Raw genomic sequence first — 12,986 nt, forward strand, 5'->3', positions numbered from 1 at the left:
AAGTTTTGTTTTTAGCATTAAGTTAAATAACCTCTCACTCATTTCAGTGGGCCTATCTCTTATTCAAATAAGGGGTGGAGATTCATCAGAAATAATTTGCTCCTTGCTTTCTTATCAACATGATCATGATAATTCATTATCTATTGTTCTCTTCAGTTTGAAAATATGAGTTAATTTCCACATGACCTAAAAACCTTTACACATTTACTAAAAGGTAAGGTATTCATGCAATATAACTGCGTTTGCTCTTGTGATATTTTATTTCTGATAAAAGGAAACAAAATGTACTGAATTAAATTGAATTGAATCGAATTTACTAAATGCAGCATAAACGATTTGATTTGTAAAAAGAAGGCAACTACAGGCAACATGACTTTGTGACTTTCAGAATATCAATCATTTATTTTTTTTCGTACGTTATTATTGTATAACTTCCCGACTCGATCCATGAACTAACGTCGAAACTTTTTTGATTTCTTAATTAAATTAAAAGTACATAAAACGATTGATTCTTTAATGAGATAAGCCTTTAATTAAGACGAAATTTTAGTGAAAAGAAAGTAAGAAATACAACAGATTGGAATTCATGAAATTTAAGTAAACGAAGGTATGACGCATGTAACATTTCCAAAGAAAATATTAGATTCCAGTCCCGAATTTCATTTTCCATATTTACGTTGACATGGTAATTATGCAGTTGTGATTTTTTTGTTGAAAGAAGATCATGGATAGTGACTACCCCTCACATTTCTCTCTATCTGTAAGATTTTTAAAACAAAACGTTGAAAAGTGTCTCTTAAACCTAAATGTACTTGGATGAGATTTCTGAAAAATATATGTATTTTTTCGGTTCTATTATCATATTGTTTTGCTCTAGCGTTCGAGTCATTCATGTGATTTTACTCCAATGAATGCATGTCGAAAATCTTCAGTATGTCCGTTTTAAGGCTCTATAATAAAATATTGTATTTGATTTAAAAGAGGAGCCGTGGTGTGTAGAGGAACCGTGGTGTAGTGGTTCTGACTCTCGCCTTGTAAACAGAGGGTCGTGTGTTCGAATCCCATCGCGGTCTGGCGTCCTTTGGCAAGGCGTTAATCCATACTTTGCCACTCTCGACCCGGGTGCTAATTGTGTACCCGGTGGGATGTGAAAGTCATTGTAGCTTGTCCAGTGCTGTGTGCGCCTCACCGGCGACAGACTGGAATACTCCCCAGGGAGTGGAGGATGTGCACGCATTGTTTGCGGGAATGACTGATTGAATCCGATGACCGGGGTAATAATAATTTATCTGTAAAGCGCTTATATTAGACACGTCGTTCCGATCTATTAAGTGCTATATAATAGCAGATTATTATTATTATTAACAAAAGTGTCACTGAGATTTTTAATTGTTTCAGCTTTTGGGATTCACGAAACCGGTCGGGTGACAACTGTTCAAAACTTGTTTTGCAAAGAGGGCTTAATTGTGAGTAAAAAAAAATTCACAACTAGATCTTCCATTATTTTTTCATCGAAATCATTTGTGTAGGAAGAGTGTATAAAGAAACGGCCAAGAATTCATATGATCACACCAGAAATGGCACATATTACCAGAATTCAAAAATTCAACGGCCAAGAATTCAAGAATTCCTAAATTCATCAAGAAATCAGGATCATTTGTGTAGGAAGAGTGTACAATAGGAAAACACCACACATATACCCTGGATATGACGTGAAAATAATTATGATGAGGGTATAAATTTTTCGAGAGGAATTATCCACATGAAGGTTTATACTGCAACCAAGGAAAAGTAACGATCATTCTGTAAAATAATTCATATCTTGCATTCTGGTTAAACTCTTCTTCTATAATAAGCTTTGAGACAAAGTCACTTTGAAAAATATACCCATCATCACGAGATTTGGTCTGGAATGTCATTAATGTAAGAGACAATCATGTTCGTTAAAATGATAAGAAAATGAATGATTTTCCTGAGCAAATATACTGGAATAGGTTTAATTTAAAGTCTTCTAATGTTTATTGCTATATCTAAGATATCATTTATCTTAAATAAATAATATGTTATGATCCGATGATTTGTACCATCAAAAAGGTTTTTTTTACAACCATGCTATAATTTACCTAGTCTCAGATGTACGTTATGTAAACAAGAACAAGAACTTTTTTTATGTCGTCAGCTGATTGAAAGATGCTCGAATTGATAGATAATTATGTATAGAAATTGGTCAATCCAGCAAGTAGCGACTTGTTATTGGCAAATCAGACGAATTCAAGTTATCATGCTCAACTCATGTTTTATCTTTCTCTAATTAGGATCTAGATTAACCCTATCGGAAGCCCCCCCCCTCAACAATTCGCACAATATATTCGCCGCGCGAATTTTTTTTGACCGCGCCGCTCGCAGAGATTTTACTTTTAAGTCTCGCACATCTTTTGAGATCAAATTTGCGACGCCTGGGTACGCGGTTTCGAAATTACGCAACATTTTGTAAGTGCATGTCAGATCAGAAATTGATCAAAAACGTGATTTCGTGTACAAAGTCAATGCATATTGTGTTTTCAACAAAAAAATCATAAATGTATGATTATTTTTAGTTTTGCTGGTCTAGATTGATTTATTTTATGCTGTTTATGATCTTAAAAGTGTCCCCGACAAAGTTATTTGAAAAAAAAACAATGAAAACAAAAGGTCCAAAAAAGAAAGAAATACATAAGAAATTGAAAAAACAATATAATACATAAGAAATTAATCTGATATCGCAAATTTTTCACATAAATTTGCTAAGAACACCACAAAATCTTTCTACACCAAAAATTAGAACATTTGGAGCTTTAAAATAGGGGGTTAGAGGAAAAGGTTTAATTTTCCTTATCATTATTATGGCAAGTTAAGACTTTATACTAGTAATTAATAGATATTCATATCTTTTGGATATAAACATGATAAACACAAAACAAAATTAGTGCCCCATTGAGTGTAAAAAAACCCCACAACATAGAAATAGTGATTGTGTAAAACATACAAATAAGTCATATTCAAGGCATTATTATAGGTATATACAGTTATAAATAGTTTTATTTAGCTTCGAGGGCTCGGACCATTTTTTTTTTTGGGGGGGGCGCTCTCTTAGCAAACCTGTCCCAAAGCTCAAGTGTAATGTCAAAGGTAAAATCAAAAGACAGGTGTAGAATAATGGTTTGACTTCCTACATTGTATGCATGATATTTAAACATTCACAACTCGATCTTCTCTCTTTTATCGAAATTTTTACTTTTGTACTAAGTCGGACTCATTCGTTTGGAATTAAATAAAAACTTGTGTAGATTTAACCTTCTAATATAATATGTATATATTAGTGAATTTATTGGTAGTTACAGGAAAAAATCACTTGTTCAAAATGCTTATCAAAGAGTGTTTCTCATGACCATACCGACAAACACCCATCAGGGCACGTGATTTGTGGGAAAGACTGTTTCCCTTTTAGGGAGAGGACCTGTGTTCTTACTTTCTCCAGATTCAGTTTATTTATACGTGAGTGAGCCTAGTGAACGAACAATAATTTTTACTTTCACGAGCGACATTTTCACATGATGGAGACTTTTTGACGTATTAATCATATGGTATGATAGAAAATGACATGTTTTTAATGTTAATGGCACCCCCCTTAAAATATAACGAGGGAATGTGGCAGCCGGGGTGATAATTTTCGAAGTGAAATCTAGCATTTGGAGAACCCTATTTGAACTTTACATCTTAATTCCTGAATGTGATACTTAAAATGCAGAAAGGCTGCAAAAGAACATAACCCGGGATAGCTAAACTGTACAGTTTTGTAGAGAGTAGAATCAAATCACTCTAAACAGAGGCGTCGATCCTTAGGGACAGAGGGTGATCACCCCCATGAAAATATTGGGGGCAAACATATCTTTGCCCCCCAATAATTTTGACAAATTGAAAACTTCATAATATGCAATGCAAAAATAGAAGAAAAGGCATCGGAGAGCAATATAAACCATTAAACTTGACATAAAAAATACTATCAAAAATATTATTGTAAAAATAGCAGAACAAAAATAATCACAAATATTGGTAAAGGAGAGTGGAAAATTAACCAAAGATTAAAAGAGTTATTAGAATTTTAATTTTTGAATTGTGTCGTCGTTTGCGAGAAGAAGAAAAATCATTAATAAGCTTACATTGATATTATGGCTGAACTAATGGATGATCGATTTGGGAATAAATCGTACTGTGATAAATTGCCTTAAAGGACAAGTCCACCCCAACAAAAAGTTTATTTGAATAAAAAGAGAAAAATCCAACAAGCATAACACTGAAAATTTCATCAAATTCGGATGTAAAATAAAAAAGTTATGACATTTTAAAGTTTCGCTTAATTTCATAAAACAGTTATATGCACATCCTGGCTGGTATGCAAATGAGGAGACTATGACGTCATCCACTCACTATTTCTTTTGTATTTTATTATATGAAATATGAAATATTCCAATTTTCTCCTCATTGTCAAGGGATACAACGATTAATTCCTCCCTGAACATGTGGAATTAGCATTGTTTAATACTATATGGTTCAGTCAAGTTGGTCCATATTGTCAAATTTGTAAAAAATGAAATATTGTATTATTCAAACAATAAAAAACAAAAGAAATAGTGAGTGATGGACAGCATCGACTGACTCACCTAGTTGTGCATATCACTGTTTTGTGAAAAATAAGCGAGACTTTAAAATGTCATAACTTTCTTATTTTACATCCGATTTTGATGAAATTTTCAGCACTATGCTAGTTTGATTTTTCTCTATGTATTCAAGTCTGCATTTTCCTGGGGTGGACTTGACCTTTAAAAAACCCGACGTGCACATTGCGGTCTTTCAGACTAAGCTAGGGGTGAATATAAGAAATATTTGCTTTGAAAAAGATAAATTGCATATGCGTTGAAAAAAAACAACGAAACAATACCATGAGCAATACATACGTCAATCATTTCAGATAGACTACTTGTGATTACACACGTCGCTAATGATACTATCATGTTTACATAAAATCCTTTATCTCACAAATTCCTTGTAAAATAAATTGTGTTGTTAATCTGATATCATTGCAGATATTCCTCGTTAATTTGTTTGTAAAACGTGAAGATTGGAATTAAATGACACCATGGGATTTACATGATTGCATTATAATTTATATTAGAACATATCAACGTCAAGTAAACAGACTTTTAACTCGTGGTCGTGTTTTCTAGCTGATACCAGCCGAAGTCAAAATACTTCAACTGTTCATCAAATAAAGAAATTCCGAAAATTGATTGAAAATGTATTTACTATATAGTCGGGGGCTGTCGTAAAAAAATATTTTCAATGCAATGGAAATAAACCACAAACCTAAATAATGATATCAGAACGTTGTTTTGTCTGCTTGTATAACTAAACTTAGAGTATATTTCGAAACTTCTTTTATAATCTGAAATGTAAATGAAATACATCCCAAATTCTTTGTGAAACAATAATTGCGTTGCTTTAAACAATGATCCCCATTTCAGTTCACTTCAAAATGGTCTTTATTGATAATCAAACATGTTAACAATCACACATGAAAAAACAGCAGGAGCTGGAAAAATCAAGTTTACAAGTTGGTGTCGGCACAATTAAATACATAGTAAAAAACATAGTAAAATGCATTAAAAAGGCCATACATTCAAAATTTAATGCACTTTACATAAAGCATAAAAGGCAATGAATGAATGAATGTAACATGATAATGGCAGACTTGAAGGAGAGGAGACTTGCACTTATTCAAATGACAAGAATGAGGGTGACTATTGTGCATTGCCTTTCCTATAGTCGACACACTCATATTTTGTTGAATATGTCAACCCAAAAAGGCAATGGACTGTTTTTAAATCTTTTTGTTCATATTAGATATTGTTGATAGTTGTTTTTACGACGAAGAGATATGTTTGTATGTTTTTTTTTTCCGAGGTAGCTATGTCTTACACAGAGGATGAGTTGAAAGCGATTTTGCAATTTTTTACACAGTGCCAGTCTTCTCTCCTCAAGTGTTGGTAAATTACATACATGGCATGCATTTGTGTATCTGATGTAATTATGTCCTAAGATAATTTTACATACTCTCCGTTGTATTCTAGCAGTTTTCAATCAGGGTATGTTGAAAAATACATTCTGTGTATCACAATTTTTTTTAAATCTATCATTTCAGAAATAATATGTGCACTGTAATCTCAAATCTATGATGGCAAGCTATTTGGAACTGTTACAGAGCAACCTACAAGGGAAAAACTAAATAAGCACACGTTTACTTCTCAACATTGACATATTTGGCATGTTAGGGCTAGTAAAATCAATGTCTCATTTCGTTACCCTAATTCATACACGTGCATCTTTTTTAGCAATCACTGGCAATTGTTTTACCAATCGAAATTGACTATCGAAATGCGATTGCCTAAAATTGGAAACCCCAGGAGGTACAATTGTGTCCAAAATTGTACTCTCCGAATTCAGTATTTTTTAAGGCCACCGCACACCTTACGACTGTTTGCGATCCGATTTTGGAATAAATCGCATTTTGCTCATTTTCTGAAAATGTGAATGGAACGTATCATTTTATTTGAGGTTAAAATTAATTGAAACAACACTAATATAACCATTTTGAAAGATTGCAAACTTTTATTTTGGAGTAAAGGCCAAATTAGTTTCAAATCGTAGCCAATCGTACGACTGCTAGGACGTCATTACGACTAGATATTAAATTCGCTCTTATTCTAAGAAGGATGATAGCATAGTCACAGATTTGAACATAGGTATTCGTACGATGATTTAGAACATTACACAGTAAGATATTCCAAGTCTCAATATTAGCATCAAATTCTACTACACTTTATTCTGAAATCGGGTCGCAGACTAATCGTCAGGTGTGTGGTCGCCTTTACGCATAGTTAGACACTATACTCGATTACTAATATTGTTTTATTTTTGTTTGTGTATAAATTACATGCAACAAAATTAGAATGTTCACTTCGCCCATATTCACTTATTTTTTTAAATTTTTATTATTATTACTATTTTCAGTTAAGGAATTGACAGACCACTTAGTAACATATTTGACCCCTATCAAAAGAAATAAGTGAGTAACCGCATGCCTCACTATTTCGAAATATCATCTCACTTTTTACGACACGTACACACAAAAATGACTTGTGACGACAGTCTGCATTCACGGAGCGAGAGTGGTGTGGGCACCCTTTCCAGACATTGGACAACTGGAGGGGGGCTTTCTCGAAAGGCTGAGCTGAGTATATATTCTCCTGTATGTGTGTGTCTGCTTAGGTTTCTGTGAGGGTGTGTAGGCCTAAGTGGGGTGTGCGCGGATATATGTGCGTGTTTAAGTCTAACTTAAAAAAACAGTCCGTGCGTCACGGCTCAAAAATCAACGGAAATGCTGCTTTTCTATTTCAGGTCGGTTTAATTATGTTCTTTTTTTTTAATATTGTTGGATGGATCTTCCAAACTTCTATGCCAATGCAAAATTATTCAGAACGGAAATGATGTTATTTCCATTAGATCAATTGTTCTATAGGGTTTTTTTTCTGCGGGGGGTCCAGAATAATGAACTTCATTAATTATGAACATTTATTCATAATAAGCAAAACATGCACTGTGTCGCGAGAGAAATTGTTAGAATAAGAAAGGAATATGAAGAATAAAGTACCTCTGAACGAGGAAAAGAAAAAAAATATTGTAATGGATTTGTTGTGATATAAACTACTGAATTACATGTAATATTAGTATGCAAGAGAGCGAAGTGACCGAGCAAATTTTCAATGGTTGGAAGACAGAATGGTGTCCAAAAACGTCTTCCAAGGGGTGTGCAATTATCGCACCACGGGCTATATGTATATCGGGGTATAAACAGTGTACATAATACTACCATCTATCACTTTTGGTGATGATAGTTAAAGGCCTATCACGATTTTTAAAAAGGGTATTGTTATAGTTTGTTGTGATACAAGTACTAAATTACAGTTAATACCCAAATGCGAGCAAGCGAAGCGAGCGAACAAATTTTCAATAGTAGAAAGACAGAATGATGACCAAAATCGTCTTTCAATGAGTGAGTAATTGTGGGAGAAATACAGCGAGTGAGCAAGCCTTGGAAAAAGGTTGCTTCTGTCGTTTAAAATAATATACATCACAATATACATCACAGCTGCGGATAATAAGGATAAATTATCAATAACGTAAACTTCAGAAAAAAAGGGAAAAGAAATATGAAGATTAAAGACCAAATATGGATTAAACATTCAAGATTTGTCCAAAGGGAACTCACTTGCTCACTGATTAAAATTAATGTGAGATGAGAATGATAAATAACATGAAAATGGAAAGTGATTATGAATACTACGGGTGCCTTATGAAATGATAATAGGCCATCACAGGAAACAATGATTATAAACGATAACAAACAAAAGTGCAAATAGCTCATTGATACAAATGAAGGAAAAGATTGCAGAAAGGAAAGATTTTTTTTATTGGGAGATGATGCAACATTCAAAGTTTTGAGCGAATTTCATATTTGGAATTAGATAGTTAATGTTAATTAATGTGATTTGGTCACTGCCATCACTTAACTTAAAGTAAAGACACGATAGGGTAGGCCTGTACTGTACAAAGATGACAGAATATGACCCGATCCCACATTCACGCAAAAGTGTTTAAAGAGGCTAAAAGTCATTGGTGTCATAAAATTCATAAATTGACTTTTCACAACTATGCATGATGCAGCGGATAACCTTTGCAATTTAAAGCTAAAAGTATAGGGATTAGGTAATGGCCGAATTCTTGTAAGAATAGATTTAGCGCGAGAGAAGAGGGACGAACGGGGAATTTTTCGTTTTTAGAAAAGCACTTTGACTGCGTTCAAAGAGGAATCCACACATTAACAGTAGTATTGATCATTTTGATGATTAAAATAAAATATTGTTTCTGTCTTGAAATGTGGGGGATGATTGTACATGTCATCCCCTCTCCGAATCCCTAATCCATCCAGGGATTTACGCCTGTGCTTATAAAACCGATGCACGCAATATTGCTACACAATCTAAGCATGCCCAGAAAAAAAATTATTTAAAGATTACATGTGTATCAGCACGTACCATTACATGTACATGTAAATAACCTTTATCATAATTGTTAATCCATCACTTATTGATTAATATTGAGCAATCGAATATGATAATCAATACAAATAACGATATCACTCGAACGCAGGATTAACTCATCAAATTTACCGTCATCTTGTGACTCCTATTACGAAGCACGATATCGCACGGACCCACGTTACTACATACTGACTACTGCTTTAGTAGAAAATCATTATTATGGTTATTGTGAGAATAAATACAGATCAAACATAAAATTGCCGCTTCTCAACTTTTATGGCCGCTGGGGGATTTTCCCAGATTAAAACGAAATTTACAATTTGTTAACAGGAACACAGTTCTAAACAATATTTATCAATGCCACTATCAACCAGTTGAGACCTCGTCGAAGGAGGTCAAATTAAAAGGGGGAAACCGGGCCACGTGACCTCCCAGAAGAAAGAGATCCAACCGGGATTCCAGGACAGGTATTTCCTGGGGTGCGGATTCCCCTCTTAATATTCATCATCTATTCAAGACAAGATTATCTCATGTGTGTGAAATAAAGTTGTGGGGAGGCTTCAAGACCTGAACGTGAATTCTTTGAAGGGGCACCTGCTGAGAGGAAGACATCCAGCCGGACAACCAACCATATTAATCCCAGCCAACCAACCATAACAAGCCCTTCCAACAAACCAATGCAAGCCCATCCAGCCAACCAAAATAACCAAAACAAGCCCAACCAACCAACCAAAGCAAGCCCATCCAACCAACCAAAACAAGTTCAAGTTCATTTTCAATTTTCATCATGTACATCATAACCAAATACAAATATAAGTCAAATATATCATATACATAAACAAATGCCAATACATATCAATTATAATTACAAATCAACCCACACACAAATTATAGATATTCGTACAATAGTATTAGCTAAAGCTTGTTTGGAAATGAGGGGATCCACTAAAATCATTGCTTGTAGCGTGGATCCCTATGATTATAATAACCAACGAACCAGCCAGCCAACCAGCCATAACAAGCCCATCCAACCAACCAGTGCAAGCCCATCCAACCAACCAAAACAAGTTCATTTTCAATTTCCGTCATGTTCAGCGAGCGAAGCGATCGAGAAAAAATTGACCTTTTTATCACGAAAATCCAAGTTTGTGATAGATTTTTACATAATATTCCGAAAAAATTCATATTTCACGTTTTTCTCTTTCCATTTCGTTCCTTTTCTCTTTTTTGTCTTGGTCGTGATTTTTTTGGGGGGTGCAAGAGCCACCAGTCTCCCCCCATCTGTACGTCACTCATGAAACTTGAGGTACGTACGATTATTCCTACAATTCTTTCCTTCATAAGTAGTAACATATAAAAATGAGAATATTTTGTCTTGTTTCAAAGGGGCACTCGTTAACATATAAAACGGTCCCTTCTCAGATAAGAAGGCAAAGAACACGTTCGTGAGGGGCACCCTTCTTAGGGAAAAATGGTCCCTGATACGAGAAAGGGCACCTATAAGAAGGCAAAGGGGCACTTGCTAACGGCATGAAACGGGTCCTTCTTACGTGAAAGGGGCACAGAGCACGTTCGTGAGGGGCACTTTTCTTTGGTAAAAGGAACAATGATTCGAGAAAGGGCACTTACAAGAAGGCAAGGGGGTACTTGCTCACACATAAAACAGGTCCTTCTCATGTGAAAGGGGCACAGAACACGTTCGAGAGGGGGCATTTTTGGTAAAAATTGGCACTCGTATACGAGAAAGGGCACTTTGTAACACCTAATACCGGTCCTCTTCAGGTGAAAGGGGCACAGTATACGTTCGTGAGGGGCATTTTTCTTGCGTAAAAAACACCTTTTCAGTGTTTCAAAAAGTGGGGGGGGGGGGGGGGCACTGTGCCCCCCGGCCCCCCATCCCGAGAATCGCCCCCCCTGATTTCATAAATATTTTGTCAAATATCCAAAGGGAAATATGTGGCGAGCACAAATATGAAGACAATAATCAGATTATATTTTAACATTTCATCAAAAAGTGTATTTGAATTTGTTTATACAAACTACTTAAATGAAATATGGTTTCAATTAACATCATAATTTTTATAATAAAAAAAATAATATTGAAAAGTAGATCGTTTTGAGGAGCATTAAAATTTTTGTGTATTTTCTTGATCATGTTAATGGCTTTGTAAATAAATTTTCGACATTACTCCTATGTGTTTAAGATCGCATGCTCGATCTGTAATGAAAATCATAAGTCAGAAAAAATGGAACAAGTGGGATTCGAACCTGTCATCTACTGCTTGCCGGGCAGCGACTTAACCACCAGGCTATTCTGGTTCACGGCCAGGTCACGATGAACTGGAAACAAATACCCTCGATCCTCTTCTTTCTGACTCATTATGCAAATGCCGTCCGCCGTGGACAATAGATAGTAAATAAAGAGGCTTTAATAGGGGAAATTATAATTTGTAAACAAATTTTCGGCATTACTCCTGTGTTTAAGATCGCATGCTCGATCTGTAATGAAAATAATAACTCAGAAAAAATTGTCAAATATCCAAAGAGAAATATGTGGCGAGCACAAATATGAGGACAATAATTAGATTATATTTTAACATTTCATCAAAAAGTGTATTTGAATTTGATTATACAAACTACTTAAATGATATTTATGGTTTCAATTAACATCATAATTTTTATAATGTAAAAAAAAATTGAATTGAAAAGTTCATCGTTTTGAGGATTTATGCAAATGCCGTCCGCCGTGGACGGCTATATTGTGGGTTGTTACGAATCAGATGTCATAAAATAAATTAATACGTTAAATGAATGTATTACAAATGTATATGGAATTTACTATACACTTTTATATTGATATAATAGCATGTGCTCATCGAGTTTGCGCTATCAATACTGCTCTGGTATACAGTACGCATTAAAAAAATGAATAAAAAATAAATAAACGAGACAGTTTTGAAAAGCCTATCAAAATTTTGTTTCAAATTATGATGTCTTAATAGTTGCTCTGAAGGCTTATCTTTCAAAAGCCATTACAAAAAAACCCGAATGTTTCGTTCGTGCTTGAGCGAACACAGAACGTTTCTGTCAGGGGTTCAAAAAGAGGCTTGCGCCAAAATTTCAGAAAATGAGAAATAAGATCATCAGACTTCTTGCTAATCAGCATACTTCCTTTTAACGTTTCCATTATTTTTGCCATAATTTTCGAATTATGCTGTCAAAATTCATTTTTCAAATCGATTCATTTACTTGATTTTTTTTTTAACCGAAGGGGATTTGCATTATTATTTGGGGGCTCTTGCCCCCCCCCAAAAAAAAAAATCATGACCAAGAAAAAAAAAGAGAACAAGAAAAAGTGGAGGGTGAAATATATTATTTTCTGACTATTATGTCAAAATCTATCGCAAAATTTTATATTTTTAATGAAAATATCGGAATTTTTGCTTGCTCGCTTCGCTCTCTCGGGACTTTTGGTTCATTACGCCACTGTCTTTGAAACACATGAATCTTCTCCTATTGTCCTGTCAAGTACATCATTTAACATGTTCAAGAAATCAATGTCCCCTTGACAATGGGATTCATGTCTTTCAAAGGCACCATAATCTATGTTGCACATAATAAAACAATTTGAGTAAATTACAAGTTCTCCCAATTAATAATGCAAATATCCTTGCTTGGGCTGACGAAAAAGTTTCTATTCTTACTTATGAAGGAAAATTCAATACATGAAAAACAAACAATCCAAGTAAAACATAGATTTATACATTAATTTTTGCAGCATAATAAAAA

This window comes from Lytechinus pictus, chromosome 4 (genome assembly GCF_037042905.1).
Source record: "Lytechinus pictus isolate F3 Inbred chromosome 4, Lp3.0, whole genome shotgun sequence".
Taxonomy (NCBI): domain Eukaryota; kingdom Metazoa; phylum Echinodermata; class Echinoidea; order Temnopleuroida; family Toxopneustidae; genus Lytechinus; species Lytechinus pictus.